Source organism: Vulpes vulpes, chromosome 14, assembly GCF_048418805.1.
Source record: "Vulpes vulpes isolate BD-2025 chromosome 14, VulVul3, whole genome shotgun sequence".
Lineage (NCBI taxonomy): Eukaryota > Metazoa > Chordata > Mammalia > Carnivora > Canidae > Vulpes > Vulpes vulpes.
Genome location: NC_132793.1, coordinates 58035922 through 58050449, shown reverse-complemented (window position 1 = coordinate 58050449; position 14528 = coordinate 58035922). Strand labels below are relative to the sequence as shown.

The window sequence follows — 14528 nt, the reverse complement described above, 5'->3', positions numbered from 1 at the left end:
ATTTTATCTCAGAGGCTAACCAAGGCAAACTATTTTTCAGAATTAGTAGAATTTATAGCTATATATGGTCATTACCTATTTCTGTGAAGTAAAATGCTTCTTTTTAGCATGACCAAGTTTTAATTTATATTTCATGAATAGCTACTAAAACCATGCCAAGAAAAATGAAGTTTAATATATATAAAATACGTTTATTTACACAATTTCCTACACGAAGTCAAATGGCTATAATAATGTTGAGTCATAGATATTTTTCTTTTAGGTCATAAAAATTATTAAAAATCTTGAGCAACACTGTCCAATATAATTGTTGAGAAAAATGGGCATTTCTATATCTGTGCCTTCCAATGTGGTAGCCACTGGCGACATGTGCCTATTGTGCATCAGAGATGCAGCTGGTACACCTGAGTGATCGAATTTTAATTTAATATAATTTTAAACACTTTATATTTAAATCTAAATAATAGCCAGTTGTGTCTTAAAGCTATCATATTGAACAAAGTATTTCTATGACAGTAAGAAACAATTACACTGTATTGACATTTTCACAGTGTTAGGAGAAAACGAGTATAACACTTTAGTATGAAAGGTATAATATGGGCAGCCCGGGTGGCTCAGCGGTTTAGCGCCGCCTGCAGCCCAGGGCGCGATCCTGGAGACCCGGGATCGAGTCCCACGTCGGGCTCCCTGCATGGAGCCTGCTTCTCCCTCTGCCTCCCTCTCTCTCTCTCTCTCTCTCTCTCTCTCTGTGCCTCTCATGAGTAAATATAATAAAATCTTTAAAAAAAAAAAAGAAAGGTATAATATTAGACATAGGGTGACTAAAAGAACACAGAAACTCATATTAGAAGAAATGGGGAAAAATTGAGGAAAGTTTTAAAACAAAAGAAAAAAGCAGTTGTCTTTAAGGATGGATAGGCATTAGAAGCAAGTAGATCCTTTCCTGAGCTTGAAAAGGAAATAAATTATAATGATTGTAGGCCATACCCATTTACAAAAATAAATTGTTCTGTTCATTGTGATTGGTGTTTGTTTCTTCCTTCTGTCTTATACTCCCACGTGCAAGAAAACAATCATCAGGAGATCCCACAAGCGAAGTTTAGAGAGTATCCACTGGGACGCCTGGGTGGCTCAGCAGTTGAGCATCTGCCTTTGGCTCAGGGCATGATCCTGGGGTCCAGGATGGGGTCCCGCATTGGGCTCCCTGTGAGGAGCCTGATTCACCCTCTGCCTGTGTCTTTGCCTTCCTCTCTGTATCTCTCATGAATAAATAAATAAAATCCTAAAATAAAAAAATAAGGAGTATCCACCAAACTAACAAATTGTTTCCCCACTGGATACCAGAAAGTACAGGTACATATTCTGGAGTTTGGTAGTCTACCTTTTCCATATGATATTTTATTGCAAGCAATATATAATTATCCAGCTTTGAGCCCAGAGTTAGAAAATCATTCCTTGTTATATCTTCCATAACTAAAACTTTAAAAATAGGTCTAACTAAGCATTCATAGTGGAACTAAGAAGCAATATTAGGAAGCTGGTATCTGCATATAACAATGAACAATAGTTCTCTTACTTTTCTTCTCCCCTTGTTCTCACCTCCTGCTATGTCCCAGTTGAACCTAACCTGCAACATGCAATTTTTAGTTCAATTTGTGACCTATTCCTCATTGTCCATCCAATGGACTTTTAAGCTGACTCCTTCTAATTGCACCTCTCTGTTCACTACCTCTTCTGCTCCTGACTACTTGGGGTTAATGCACTTGCCTTTCCTTTTTGTACTCTAGAAGTAAGACCCCTGTGCCCATTAGTCTGGCTGACACTCAGATTGATTTATCATAGTCTTAAAGTGATTTTGTAGCTTGCAGAGGTACCTATTTAGTATGTATTCAAAGATACCATTTAGAGCACTATCCATATTTTCTGAGTTCTTAAAAGGATTTGATTTTAAATTAGAAGCACACAAAAAGCAGTATGGGATATTGCCTAAGTATTCATCTTTCTGCCCTTTGAAAACACCAGCTGCACAAATTAAAGAAAGCCACACATTCCTTCGTGCTCCTCCCATCAAGTAGGTGGGCTTTGTGACTGTTTTGACTAATAGAATATATTAGAAGTTTTGCTATGCCTGCTCTGGCTCCAGGCCTGTAGAGACTGGCAGCTTCCACTTCATGTTTCTTGGAACACTTACTCTTGGAAGTCAGCCACCATGCTGTGAGAAAGCCAAAGCTGCCTCATGGAGAGGACTAGCCTGGCTGAGCTCCGAGCCAGCAGTCAGCACCAACTTGCTATTCCATGTGAGGAGCTTCCTCAATACCTAAACCTGATTTAGATTATTAAATCTTGGATCCTGATCTTGAACCTGATGTTGCTTTGGGATGAAAATTTGGACTTAGGGGAACGGGTGAATGTAGTTTGCATGTGAGAATAACAAAAGTAATTTTTGGACAGAAGACTAACTGTGACAGGTTAAAGATGGCCATAAGTTCTTCACACGCTGCCTATTACCAATTGTAATCCATACCCACTTTCCTCGCATCTGTGATTCTCTGTGACTCCCTTAAAGTATGGAAGAAGTGACACATTATAAGACTGGAAACTTCACTTCCTGTCTCTTGGAACTCTAACTCTCAGATGACAGCTACCGTGCGGGGAGGAAGCTAAAGCAAACCCTTGGAGAGATTCACATGAGGAAGAGTGAGGCCCCAAGCCAATAACCCTGTTATGTTCCTAGCTATCAGCCAGCACAAATTTATCTGAGATCCGAGTAGATCTCCCAGCTCAATTGAGTCACCATAGCTGATAGTACATAGAGCAGAGATGTACACCCTACAGAACCCATCATATATTCTTCATCCACAAAGTCATGAGCAAATGAAGTTCACGTTCCAAACCACTGAGTTTTGGTATTACTTGTGACACAGCATAGACAATTGAAACCCCAGAGTATTCTGAGAAACATGTTTCTGTTCCCTCCAGGTGGAATTCTCTTCACACAAATCTTTGTAGGATTAGTTTCTGTTCAGCATTAAGTACGCACTTAAATGCATTCCTGGTCTTAGGTATCTTTACACTCTCAAACCCAACACATTGTTCCTTCATTGTGTTGTTTATTATCCATTTATATCTACTCTCACCTAAATTAGAATGTAAGCTACATAAAATAAGGAAATGTTTGCCTTGTTCTTCGCTATATCTCTTTTACCTACAGCAATCCCTCAATATACATTCCTAACATTCAACACTTATTGCATAAATTAATAATTCTGTTCCATTAGCTTATTACGATTGAAGAGGATCTGATTACATGGTGGTGGAGGTAGAGAATATTAGAAGCTTGTACGTTCATGCTCTGTATCCTCAAATGCTATTCTCACTGTTTCTCAAATATTGAGCCACCAAATTAAGAAACTAGATCCTAAATGAATCATATTTCAATAAATGGTCAATCACAGTGACATTTTATATTTACAGTCCAAATGTCCAGACAGCTGTAATGTCAGCTGAGTTTGTTACAGACCAATGTAATTTGAATTGGCCTGCTTCAATGTGTAGTGATTAATTGCAAACAACAACATCAAACTCTCCAATTCAATCATAAGAAGGTGTCCACGAGTGTCTAGAGTCGAGTTTCAAGCATCTCTCACGGATTGGCTGCCTCTCTGCTTTGCATGAAAGGTGGTTTCACACATTTTGAGCTACACACACACACACACACACACACACACACACACAAACACACACACACACTTCCTCTCTTTTCCACGTAATTTAAAGCATTGTTGCTGTCACCATCACACTTGCTCAGAAGCATCTATAACCATGTGTCATCCTTTTGTGATGTATGGTTTTCATTAGTGGAAGATAAAAGGTAATATTCTATTTCAAGGAGAAAAACTCTAGCTTTCAGACAGTAAATCATGCATGTGGAATCCAGAGGACATAGTTCTGTGCTCACTTTACTTCCCCTTTACTCACTCTACTTGCCCTATGTGTCTTTACCAAACCCTTACTGAATGGACATCAGGAACTCTTTTGTCTTCATACCCTTCTCCCTTGTCCTCTACAAAATCTGATTTAAAAAAAAAACAGTTAATAACAAAGAAATATTAAAGTTATTATAATGCCCTCAAGGGGACTAACATTCAGGATCTTAGTTACAGTGGCAGACCAGACCTTGAGTTAGTATCCCATTGACCCACTGAATACATGATATAACATTCCTATACTGCCCATGTTATCCATTGGTATTCTGGGTATCTGGCTTTCTTTCCTAAAATGTGGATTTATGCACGTGTATATGTGCATGTGTGTATGTCTGTGTGTGTGTGTGTGTGTGTGTGTGTGTGTGTGTGTGTGTGTGTGTACTGTTAGCTACTCAAGAAAATTCCCACTAAAATTTGAGTTGCAAAAATATTACTGATTCAGGTCTTACCTCCTTGATTGCAGAAACACAAAGAGGAAGGTCTCTTTGTCACTGAAATATTAGAGCAATCATTACAAAACTGTTAAATCATGAGGAAATATGACCCTGATAATTAGATCACGAGAGGCAGAATAATCCTTATGAGTACCTGATATGCATTTCAAATTTATCTGAGCACTGCCTTCCAAAGTGTTAGCTTTCTGGTATCTGTTACAACACTTATTAAAAACAATTTACAATTTGCTTGTTTGGATTTTCCTCTATTATCTGTGAGTTCATTTCTTTTCTTTTGACATAAAAATGCTCGATGAAAAATTTCAAGGGAACCACGTTATTATCTTCCAGGGCCCTTGATAGAACCAAAGCAATCACACTAGTTTCCTCCAGCTTCTACTCTCAGACACTTTTGAATCCTGTCATCCAAATCATCATGGTGCTAATACATTCCCAAGCACTGAGGACTCGGAGGAACACGACGCCTCAATGTGTTTATAGAATACACTTCATGTAGACAGGCACGAAAGGAGCAGTTTGCATAATCATCTGCCAAAAAGAATCCATCTGTCAGAAGAGTGGAAGCTGGTATCACACAAGTTCACATTAAAAAACATAATCTCAATTTCCATTCTATGCACTTCATTTCCTTGAGCCTAATTATCAGTGTGCATATAAATGGGGAAAATACTTCTTCCTGGTTACAGTTCAAAATTCTGGTCTTGGCAAGAGACAACAATAGCTGCTCATTTCTTTTGGGGCTGTACCATGCAGCTGAGAGCACTGGGGCTGAAAATGTCAGGCCAAATTCCGTCATTGCCAACGTGGAGCTTTACCGCTTGTGGCAAATGTGGTTATGTGTGAACAACAGAAATATTGTCTCATTTTCTTGGTGTTAACAAATCTTGGCTTGGCTCCAAAGAAGAAACACAGCCCAGTTTCCCTGAAAAGCATTCATTTTTGTAGTTATTTTCTGATAAAGTTCTTAAATTTCTGCCCAGTTAACTATGGCAGAAACATAAGTCTTCAGAGAGAAAAAAGAAAAGTGCAAAGGTTCACTTAAAAGGCTATGTTAAAATCCAATGTTAGGCAAAAAATGCAGAAATAAATTGAATTATTTTCTTCACAAAATACTCTTTACTTAAAAACTATTTGCACATATTCTGTAAAAACTAAACTCCCTCCATTTTTTTTCATTTTTAAGGTGATTTTAATCACACACAGCTTAAGAAAAGAGGTACATCCGTGCTTTCTGACATGTAAAGTGAACAATTTAATGCTGAAAAAATATTTACAGTTATTATTAAGTATCTGCTTAATGTCAGGCAATAATCTAGGATTAGACTGTGGCAATAAACAAAACTAAGAAAACCTGCTTTCACGGTGTTTGCATTTAATAGAATAGATGTGTTTCAAATATGGTACTGGAAGTAGTTTGTTTTATAGAATACATTTCATTTTTCGAAGTGTTTTTACACACTTCCTATAAAACTTTGTATGTCCTTCAAGTCCAAATTAACAATATAAAATACCTGAGTCTTCGGCAGCCTCCTAAATATTTTTCTTGATTTCTGGATAGAACCTAGTGGTTGAAGAGGGTAGTGAGAAGACCTACATTGGCTGTCTACCAAAACTCACTGTGAATTATCGTGTCTGGCTCAAACCTCAAGTGCCAGGGTAAGGTTCATTTTCATTCACAGCCCTTGCTTTCGTGTACTGCCCTCACCATATCACCGTGAGCATGGGATGGGGCAGCTTGGTCTGTCCTTTTATTTATTTATTTTATTTTTTATTTTTTTATTTTAATTTTTTTTTTGGTCTGTCCTTTTAACCACTAATTTCAACGAATGAAAGACTGCTGTATCCAGCAGTCTCTTCTCAGTGTTTGTAGAGCAAAACATATAAACTGGCTATCTCACAAACCTCAAATGTTACACCAATCATCAGAATAGAAAAAAATTTTTTTTTGATATTGCAATTCTAAATCTGGTCCTTAAAACTATTTAGCACTGAGTTTAATGTATGGGGAATAGAACTAGCAACAGGGCAACTAATTTTGGGTTTAGTGTTGATTCTACTTTTCTTTAATAGGGCTATAAGACAACAGACTTATTTAGACATTACTTTCTTCGCTTGTTGAGATTTAGATTCTCTTCCCTAATAATTACTTTGCTAGATTCAGCCCAGTATCTGTTCTCCCTTTTTTATGACAATAAAACCCCTGATATTAGCTAGGGGCATGAGTACCCAAAATAAAGACTGTATGTAGCAGTCTGTCTTAGAGCATCATCTTGCATGTGATTAAGTTCCAGCCAAGGAAATGTTTTTGACAGTGGTATGTATAACTAAGTTCTGGACAATATCTTTAAGTGGAAAAAAAGTTCTCCCCTTTTCTCTACTGGCTCTGCCCTACTGGTTTGTAGGTAGAACTGATATCTGGTACTGGATAATTCTTGTAAAATATGTAGACCATGTGTGAAAAAAGGCTTTGTATTGCAAAAAGTAACTCTAGTACTTTATGTAAGTAGGATTCTAATTTTGCAATGTTTATTAAGTTTATTAAGGGATAAGATATTTATTTTTAACTCAGACTGAATAAAAGGTTTTTAGGTTTGTGCTTCACAATTCCTTATATTTCCTGTTATATCGCCTACTTATTGTAGATACCAGTTCTGCCCTCATGTTCGTTCTGCACCTGCACCCTATCTTCTAGTGTTTTCAGAAGTCTAGTATTCTCAAAAATTTTACCACTCTGTTCCTTCATGTTGCCGTCTTATTTTACTGGTCCAGAAATATTGAATAGATTCTGTTCCTTCTCCTTTCTAGACATTTCTAGGTAAATCTCTGCTGCAAGTCCAGTTTTCCTCATTTCTTGACATACTTTTTAAAATTAATATGTATTCCAATTCTGTTCATTATTTGGTTATTATTGTTTATTCTTTTTGCTCCTTCCTTGATCAGTCTCACAGCAGCTTCTAGGATTGCTATTTATGTGATAAACTCAAACTTTGTAAATTGCTGAGAGCTTTCTTGCACCCTTTTGGGGTCTATTAAATTATTGCGATCAATTTTTGAAGATTTTTTAACTTAAGATGTAAAACGTTTGATGTCAACTACAATGAAATGAGAAGACTCATATAAGAAAGACAAAGGAGAAAAGAACCTTCACACAGGAAAAAGATTTTTACAATGAGAATATCATTATTGTTAGCTGTTTAAAAATTATAAATTATTTCATTTGTTACTAAAAGGATTTTAGATTTTGAAATATGATTTCTTCTATTTTTGTTGATGCCCATAAAAGTCACATATTATATTACTTTGTCTTCCAGATACGTTATTTCTGTTGAAATAATCCAGCTTATAATTGCATATAATTTATTTAATATTCATACACTTATAAATAATTAAAATTACAAAATGTTTTTAAAAAGCAGTATCAATGTAAGTTATAAAATGTGGGAGACAGAGTCTCCAAGTTAATGATTCTGTAACTATGTGCCAATGCACCAGTATGTAATATTGTATGTCTTTGGTTTTCTTGATTGACTAAAATGCCTCCATGATTCTCAGGAAATTTTGATTTGAAAAACAGCCAAGTATTAAAAAAAAAACAAACTAAAAGATATATATACATTTTATGCATTTAATAAAAGCCCCAATGAAAATACCACTGTCTATATATTTATATAAAGTTTTCATTACTTAAATTATTTTTGTACACATTTTTGGTTATGGTGACAGTCCAATGAAACTGGTTCTATTTATTAAAATTCCATTTTGTAGTTGAGAGAATTGAGAGTCTGATAGGTAAGTGCTGTGTTTCTATACAATAATTAACTACTGTGCATCCCACCAAAATCTGTCAGTTATTTTTATATTTATTTAATGTGATTGTTTTCTCTAAAATGTACTATTATATAGATTTTTAAAAATCAGAACTTGATATATATTTCTAGGTATACTTGTAGACACTTCTATGCATACTTATATATACTTAATTAAAAAATAGACTATGGGTACTGACTTTAGTCCACGAAATTAAAATACACCAGTGTCAAACATAAAATTTCAATTATGTATACATTGAAATTTACTTGTTCTTCATTTTATTCCATTCTTTCATTTTCTATTCTTATACAAATAACAATTTTTTTTTTTAGTCTGGTGATTTTATATTGTTTCAGTATCTTATGAGGTTAATCTATAACCATTCTTCTTTGTTATAATTATCTGGCTGCTTTTAGACATTTATTTTTCAAAAATAATCTGAGATCATTTTACCCAACTTATAAAAAAAAAAAACTCTGTTGTGGTTTATTTGGAAGTTACATTAAATTTACAATATAATTCAGAAAGAATTGATAATTTAATTGTATTAATCTTTGTGTCAAAAGCATGGCATTCGATTATTCAGATTCACTATACCGCTGAGTAAGATTGAGAAGTTTTCTGTATGTAGTGTAATACTTGATATACTTGACCTTCATTCTTCTTCCTTATTCAATGTTTGCTTTTTTATCATTTCATTGTTATCACGGTTTTCCTCTTCTATATTTTGCTGGTTCGTTCAAAGGCTACAAATTGCTTTCTTTTATTTTCCCTTTGGGGACTTCTACTTCCCACTATGATAGACTAGCTTATATTAGACCAACTTGTCCCTACAAATATAAAAGCTGAAAGAAATACCAAAAACAGCTCTTTCAAGAGCCTAATAGAATACACTTAGAAAAGCCAGAATTTTTCAAGACAAAGATCCTAGAGAGAAGACAAAAATACTGACAAAACTCAGGCTAAAAAATTGAGGGAAAATATATTTATAGTCTAAAATAGATACCAGCAATCGACAAGCCACAAGCTACTCAGCTCAACATCTGTTTTGTGGATAATGTTTTGTTGAGAGACGCCTGGTTGGTTCAGCAGTAGAGCGGTTGAGCGTCTGCCTTCAGCTCACGTCATGACCCCAGGGTCCTGGGATCAGTCCTGCATCAGGTTCCCTGCAGGGAGCCTGGCTTCTCCTTCTGCCTATGTCTCCACCTCTCTCTTCTTGTGCCTCTCATGAATAAATAAATCTTTAAACAAAATTTTTAAAAAATAATAATGTTTTGTTGGAAAAAAGACATACTCATTTGATTATGTGTCCTCTATGGATGTTTTTGTGTCTCAATGTCAAATTTAGTAGTTAAGTCAGAGACCCTAGAAGCTGAAAAGCCTGAAATATTTGCTATTTGACTGCTCACAGAAAAAGTTTGTTGACCCTTGCTCTTTATTCACTTTTGATTGTAAAAGGGAGTTGCTTGATACTTCAGGTCAAAAAACAGGCATAAATTAGGATTGCCCTAAATAAAGGCCAAGACAAAATTGATTAACCCTCATAAAGAATGAATTATCCCACTCCAATCTGTTCCTATTCCTAGCTGCATTCTAGAATTAAGATAAATAGACTATAGAGGAATATAGCCTCTTGCTCAACCTCTACAGTTTTTTTTTCAAATAAAATGCTGGCATTAAATAAATAATTTCCAGGATTGTCAGAAGATTACATAGAAATAACACAAATTCAAGAGAAAAAAAATTAAGAAAATGAAACAGACCCAGAAATGACAGAGATTAGAGTTTCAGGTAGCATTTTTAAATTACTGCAATTAAGGGGTTCTTGGCTGGCTGAGTTGGTGGATCATGCAATGCTTGATCTCTGGGTTGTGAGTTCGAACTCCACATTGGGTGTAGAGATTACTTAAAAATAAAGTATTATAAAAAATAAATTACTGTGATTAATACGTTAAGAGAAGAGGGGGAAACAGAAATCTTATCAGAAAACTGAGATGGGATCTATAAAAGTAGAAAATCTTGGAAAATTCTGAAAAAATGATGGCCATGGAATTGTCAAATCATATCAAAATAATCAAGCCACAAATTTTAAATGCTTGTGTAATTAAAATGGTGTTTAAGTTAAATTAAAGCCATTGCTTTTGTTTAAAACACTTTCCTCCTGGGATCCCTGGGTGGTGCAGCGGTTTGGCGCCTGCCTTTTTGGCCCAGGGTGTGATCCTGGAAACCCGGGATCGAATCCCACGTCGGGCTCCCGGTGCATGGAGCCTGCTTCTCCCTCTGCCTGTGTTTCTGCCTCTCTCTCTCTCTCTCTCTCTCTCAATCTGTGACTATCATAAATAAATAAAAAATTAAAAAAAAATACTTTCCTCCTAAGAGCAGTATTAATTCATTAAACGGCCTTTCTCTCTCTCTCTCTCTCTCTCTCTCTCTCTCTCTCTCTTCTTTCTATCTGCTGGAGTCCCTTAACACAATATTCTCTTGCTTGCTCATTAAGGCTCAGTACAAATACTGAAGCGAGGGGGCAGCAATCTGAAGAGAGGAAGAGAACACTATATTCCTGGTCTTAGAAGAGGCAACAAATTGTCAGCTCCATGCCACTCTAATTTTCCCCAAGGACAGAAAACATAACATGCCAAGGTCACAATCCCACAGCTCCCTTGCAGAGCAAGAGCTGGTCTGCCATGAGTCAATATGCAGTCTTTCCCCTTCTGGGGAATGGGATTCATCTTCAGGCCACGTTCTCTCTGGAATCCATCTACACTTCCTCACCCTCAATTTCCCTCTACTTACCTAAAGTGATACCAAGACTAGTGAGAGACTAGTAGTACTGACCCTGTGCTTTAGGATTCCAGTTAAGCCTGAGGCCTTGCTCCCAGCCTCTATGCTTCAGTTTAACATGTACCACATGAGAGAGATAAAGTTGTTTGGTGGCAATCAGGATAAAGACAGCAAGGCAAAGTGTTCAATTTGCCTTCTTTTCCTATTTTCCTGATCTTTCCTATTTCCAAATGTATTTAAATAATACTGTTTCCTCAAAAAGACTTATTATTCCAGAAACTTATTTTAAACAAATCTAACTCTGATGGAAATTTAATGCAACTGAAATAAAAGCCCAAAATAGACTTGTATTCTTGTATGGCAGTAAACCAAACAGATCATTAGTGGAAACACCACTATAATAACTTTTCTTTTCACATCAAACAGTTTCATGCAGAACATAATTTTACTAACAGTATCTCCTTTTCTATGCACTCCATAAAATCAATTATAAATCCATTTTACAATAATTATGTATTTATACATTTTAATTTCAATAGAGCATTATAAAAATAGAGTCATTTCTTCTGTTTAGGCAAATTGGTAGATTTTCCATATTTTTCAAAATTCCATATAAGATAAAATATGATGGCTGTGAATTTCTGAGGCAACTGACTTTGTCAAATAGGTATAATATTTAATATGTGGAAGATGTTATAGAAATATGTTCGATATTATCTAATTTTTTACCTAATGAATATATAATAAATAAAAATAAATAAACCTTCAGAAGTCTAGAATTTTTCAAGGGTTAAACATACTGAATTACTAGGATGGTAATTTTTTCTTGTTTTCTGAATTTCAAAGGACACTGCACTGGCTGCAAACAGAGCTGAACCAAATCAACACTGAACAATGAAGAAAAATGAAGGTGGCATCTTAGCCCAGGGGATCTTACCAAAGGAACATAGTTTCTTTCCCCATTTCTAGACTCATTCCATTTTCAGCAGATGAAATGGATCTCTCCTATTCCATACTAATATAAAGGAGACTGAATTCAAGAAATTCAAATGCTTATGAGGAGAAATGCTAATTATAATCACCCATATTTATATGATAAGTATCATAAATAGGCCTCAGAGAACTATGATTAAAAGCAGTTATTCTTTTAATTTAGCAAGACAAATTTTTTTTTTAGGACGAAAAATGTATTCTTTTAATGGAAATGAAATAAAATCCTTGGAACAGAGTAGTTTGCTCTCCTTATATGTGCATATGCCACAGCATGAAAGGATAGTGTATTTATCATTGTCAAGGGCTAGGAAGTTTTTAATTATTTGTAGCAGTTTAACAGCTGAAATTCTAATTGAAGAGCTAACATTTGGACTCTCCTATTCTCATAAAATGTTTAGGCATACACATTAGAGTGTTTTAGCCTAGGAAGGCAAATGGAAAAGAACAGAGATCTACCAACTATAGTTGGGTTATTTATAACCAGGAGAAAATCAAAGGAGCCACTGGGTGAAAATCCTATACAAATCAAACAAGAGTTTTCAAAAATATCAGTTTGGGAAATGCTTTTTTAAATAGTAAAAAATATTTAGTATGCACTTACATGAAATAAAAACAAAACAAAACAAAATAGATGGTTTTGGTTACTTTAAATATTCATGAAATCTTTTAATGGGGCTTCCTTATTCTTATCACCTTACCATACTTGAATTTGTATATGAAGTCATTCCAGACAAAATTTAAAGTACTTTGAGGTATATTATCAGCACCACACATTTCTAGTAATATTCTAAATTCAAATACAAGCTGGTTGGTTTAACTCCGTGAAAACAGAAATCATGCTTATAGAAGAAGCAAGACCTAAGAGACTATGGCCTAAGACACATCATTTGAAGGGGTTAATTTTCCCATTGCTACAAGTCCAGTTCTCTAAAACCAAAAGACAATTTTTGAATAGTTTCTGCTATATTAATATTCGTTTGCTATATAGTTTTCTAGTACTGTCCAGCAAGACAAAATTTATATGCAAGGTGGCAGGTGATTATCTGAGACAAACCCAAAATTGTGGGCAGTATTGTTAGTGGGAATTCCAACATGGCTTAACCACAATTATTCAGCCATGAGGAGGCACCTCATAGGCTTTCCATCACTCACTGAATTAATTATGACCGGTTTCAATGTTAAAAGGACCCCTGAGGGATCCCTGGGTGTCTCAGAGGTTTGGGGCCTGCCTTCAGCACAGGGCGTGATCCTGGAGACCTGGGATTGAGTCCGGCACCGGGCTCCCTGCATGGAGCCTGCTTCTCCCTCTGCCTGTGTCTCTGCCTCTCTCTCTCTCTCCCTCTGTCTCTCTCTCTCTCTGTCTCTCATGAATAAATAAATAAAATCTTTAAAAAATTATATTAAAAGGACCACTGAGAGATACTTCAATAACCTAATTATACAAATGAAGGATAGAGGACCAAAGAGATTAAAGTACTTACTTCCGTTACCACTTAGTAGGGTTGGAGGATACCCCAGGTTTCCCGATTTCTACTGACACAGATTCTATGCCCATTTACTAACCATTTAGTTGATACCTCTCAACTAGTTAATTCAATAAAAACACAGAACAGTTGGATACACATATATGTAATGCTTCATAATATGTAAATATGTATTAGATATGATATATATATATCCCTTTTAAGATACTCAGAGAAGACAATTATCAAATTATCTGAAGGAGAAAGAGGGAGATCACCATTGAGAAATTTGGGGTATTGAGAAACAAAAAAATTTGTTGGGTGAAAATAATGAATTTGGTCTTTGACATATTAAGTATTAGGTGTCAACAGAATAGCATTTGTTTGAAGGCAATGAAGGGAAGAAAACAAATGCATCTCAATGTGTTAAAAGCAATGGATTTACTATTTGACACGGTCTTTGGGATGAATTAACTTATTATACAATAAAAAACAAAAACTGGAAAGCTGATTAATTTCAAAAGTAGTTAACAATATTACAACATTAAGAAATGAAGTGTTAGATGATTCTCAGGTAAGCTTAAGCTGCTTTTCATTAAGAAAAATATATTTTAAAAAGTAGATTGAAAATTTGTTTATAAATAATCAATACTACCAGCATTTGAACTGCCATAAATTCTAAATGGATTCAACTTTGTAAGACTGCTTGACAAATGCAGTGACAATGCAGTATGCAATTATCAAAGACTTTATAAACTGTGCATTAAAATTTCCACAACTATTGTGAAACAGAAAGCAATTTTCCTATTTAATGACAGCAGATAGAGCTTTGAAAAGAAATCTCTAAATTTATTATTTAAAGTATTTCTCTTTTTGAAAACATAGTGAACTAATTTCTTCATTTATAGAAAAAGAATGTTAAGATATAGATTACATAACTTAATTCTCGAGCCATACAAAGTCCTTGCCTTAAATGTTTATTTCCTTCACTTCATATGATTTTAATTGATTTGAAATAGATTTCAGTGACATTTACAAAT

The 14528-nt window shown here is 35.1% G+C and overlaps 1 pseudogene; it reads right to left on the bottom strand.

The window, feature by feature from the left end:
• The window catches only part of LOC112915568 (myotilin-like), a 117704-nt pseudogene extending 110520 nt beyond the window's left edge, over positions 1-7184 (bottom strand).
• Between the last annotated feature and the right edge of the window lie 7344 nt (positions 7185-14528).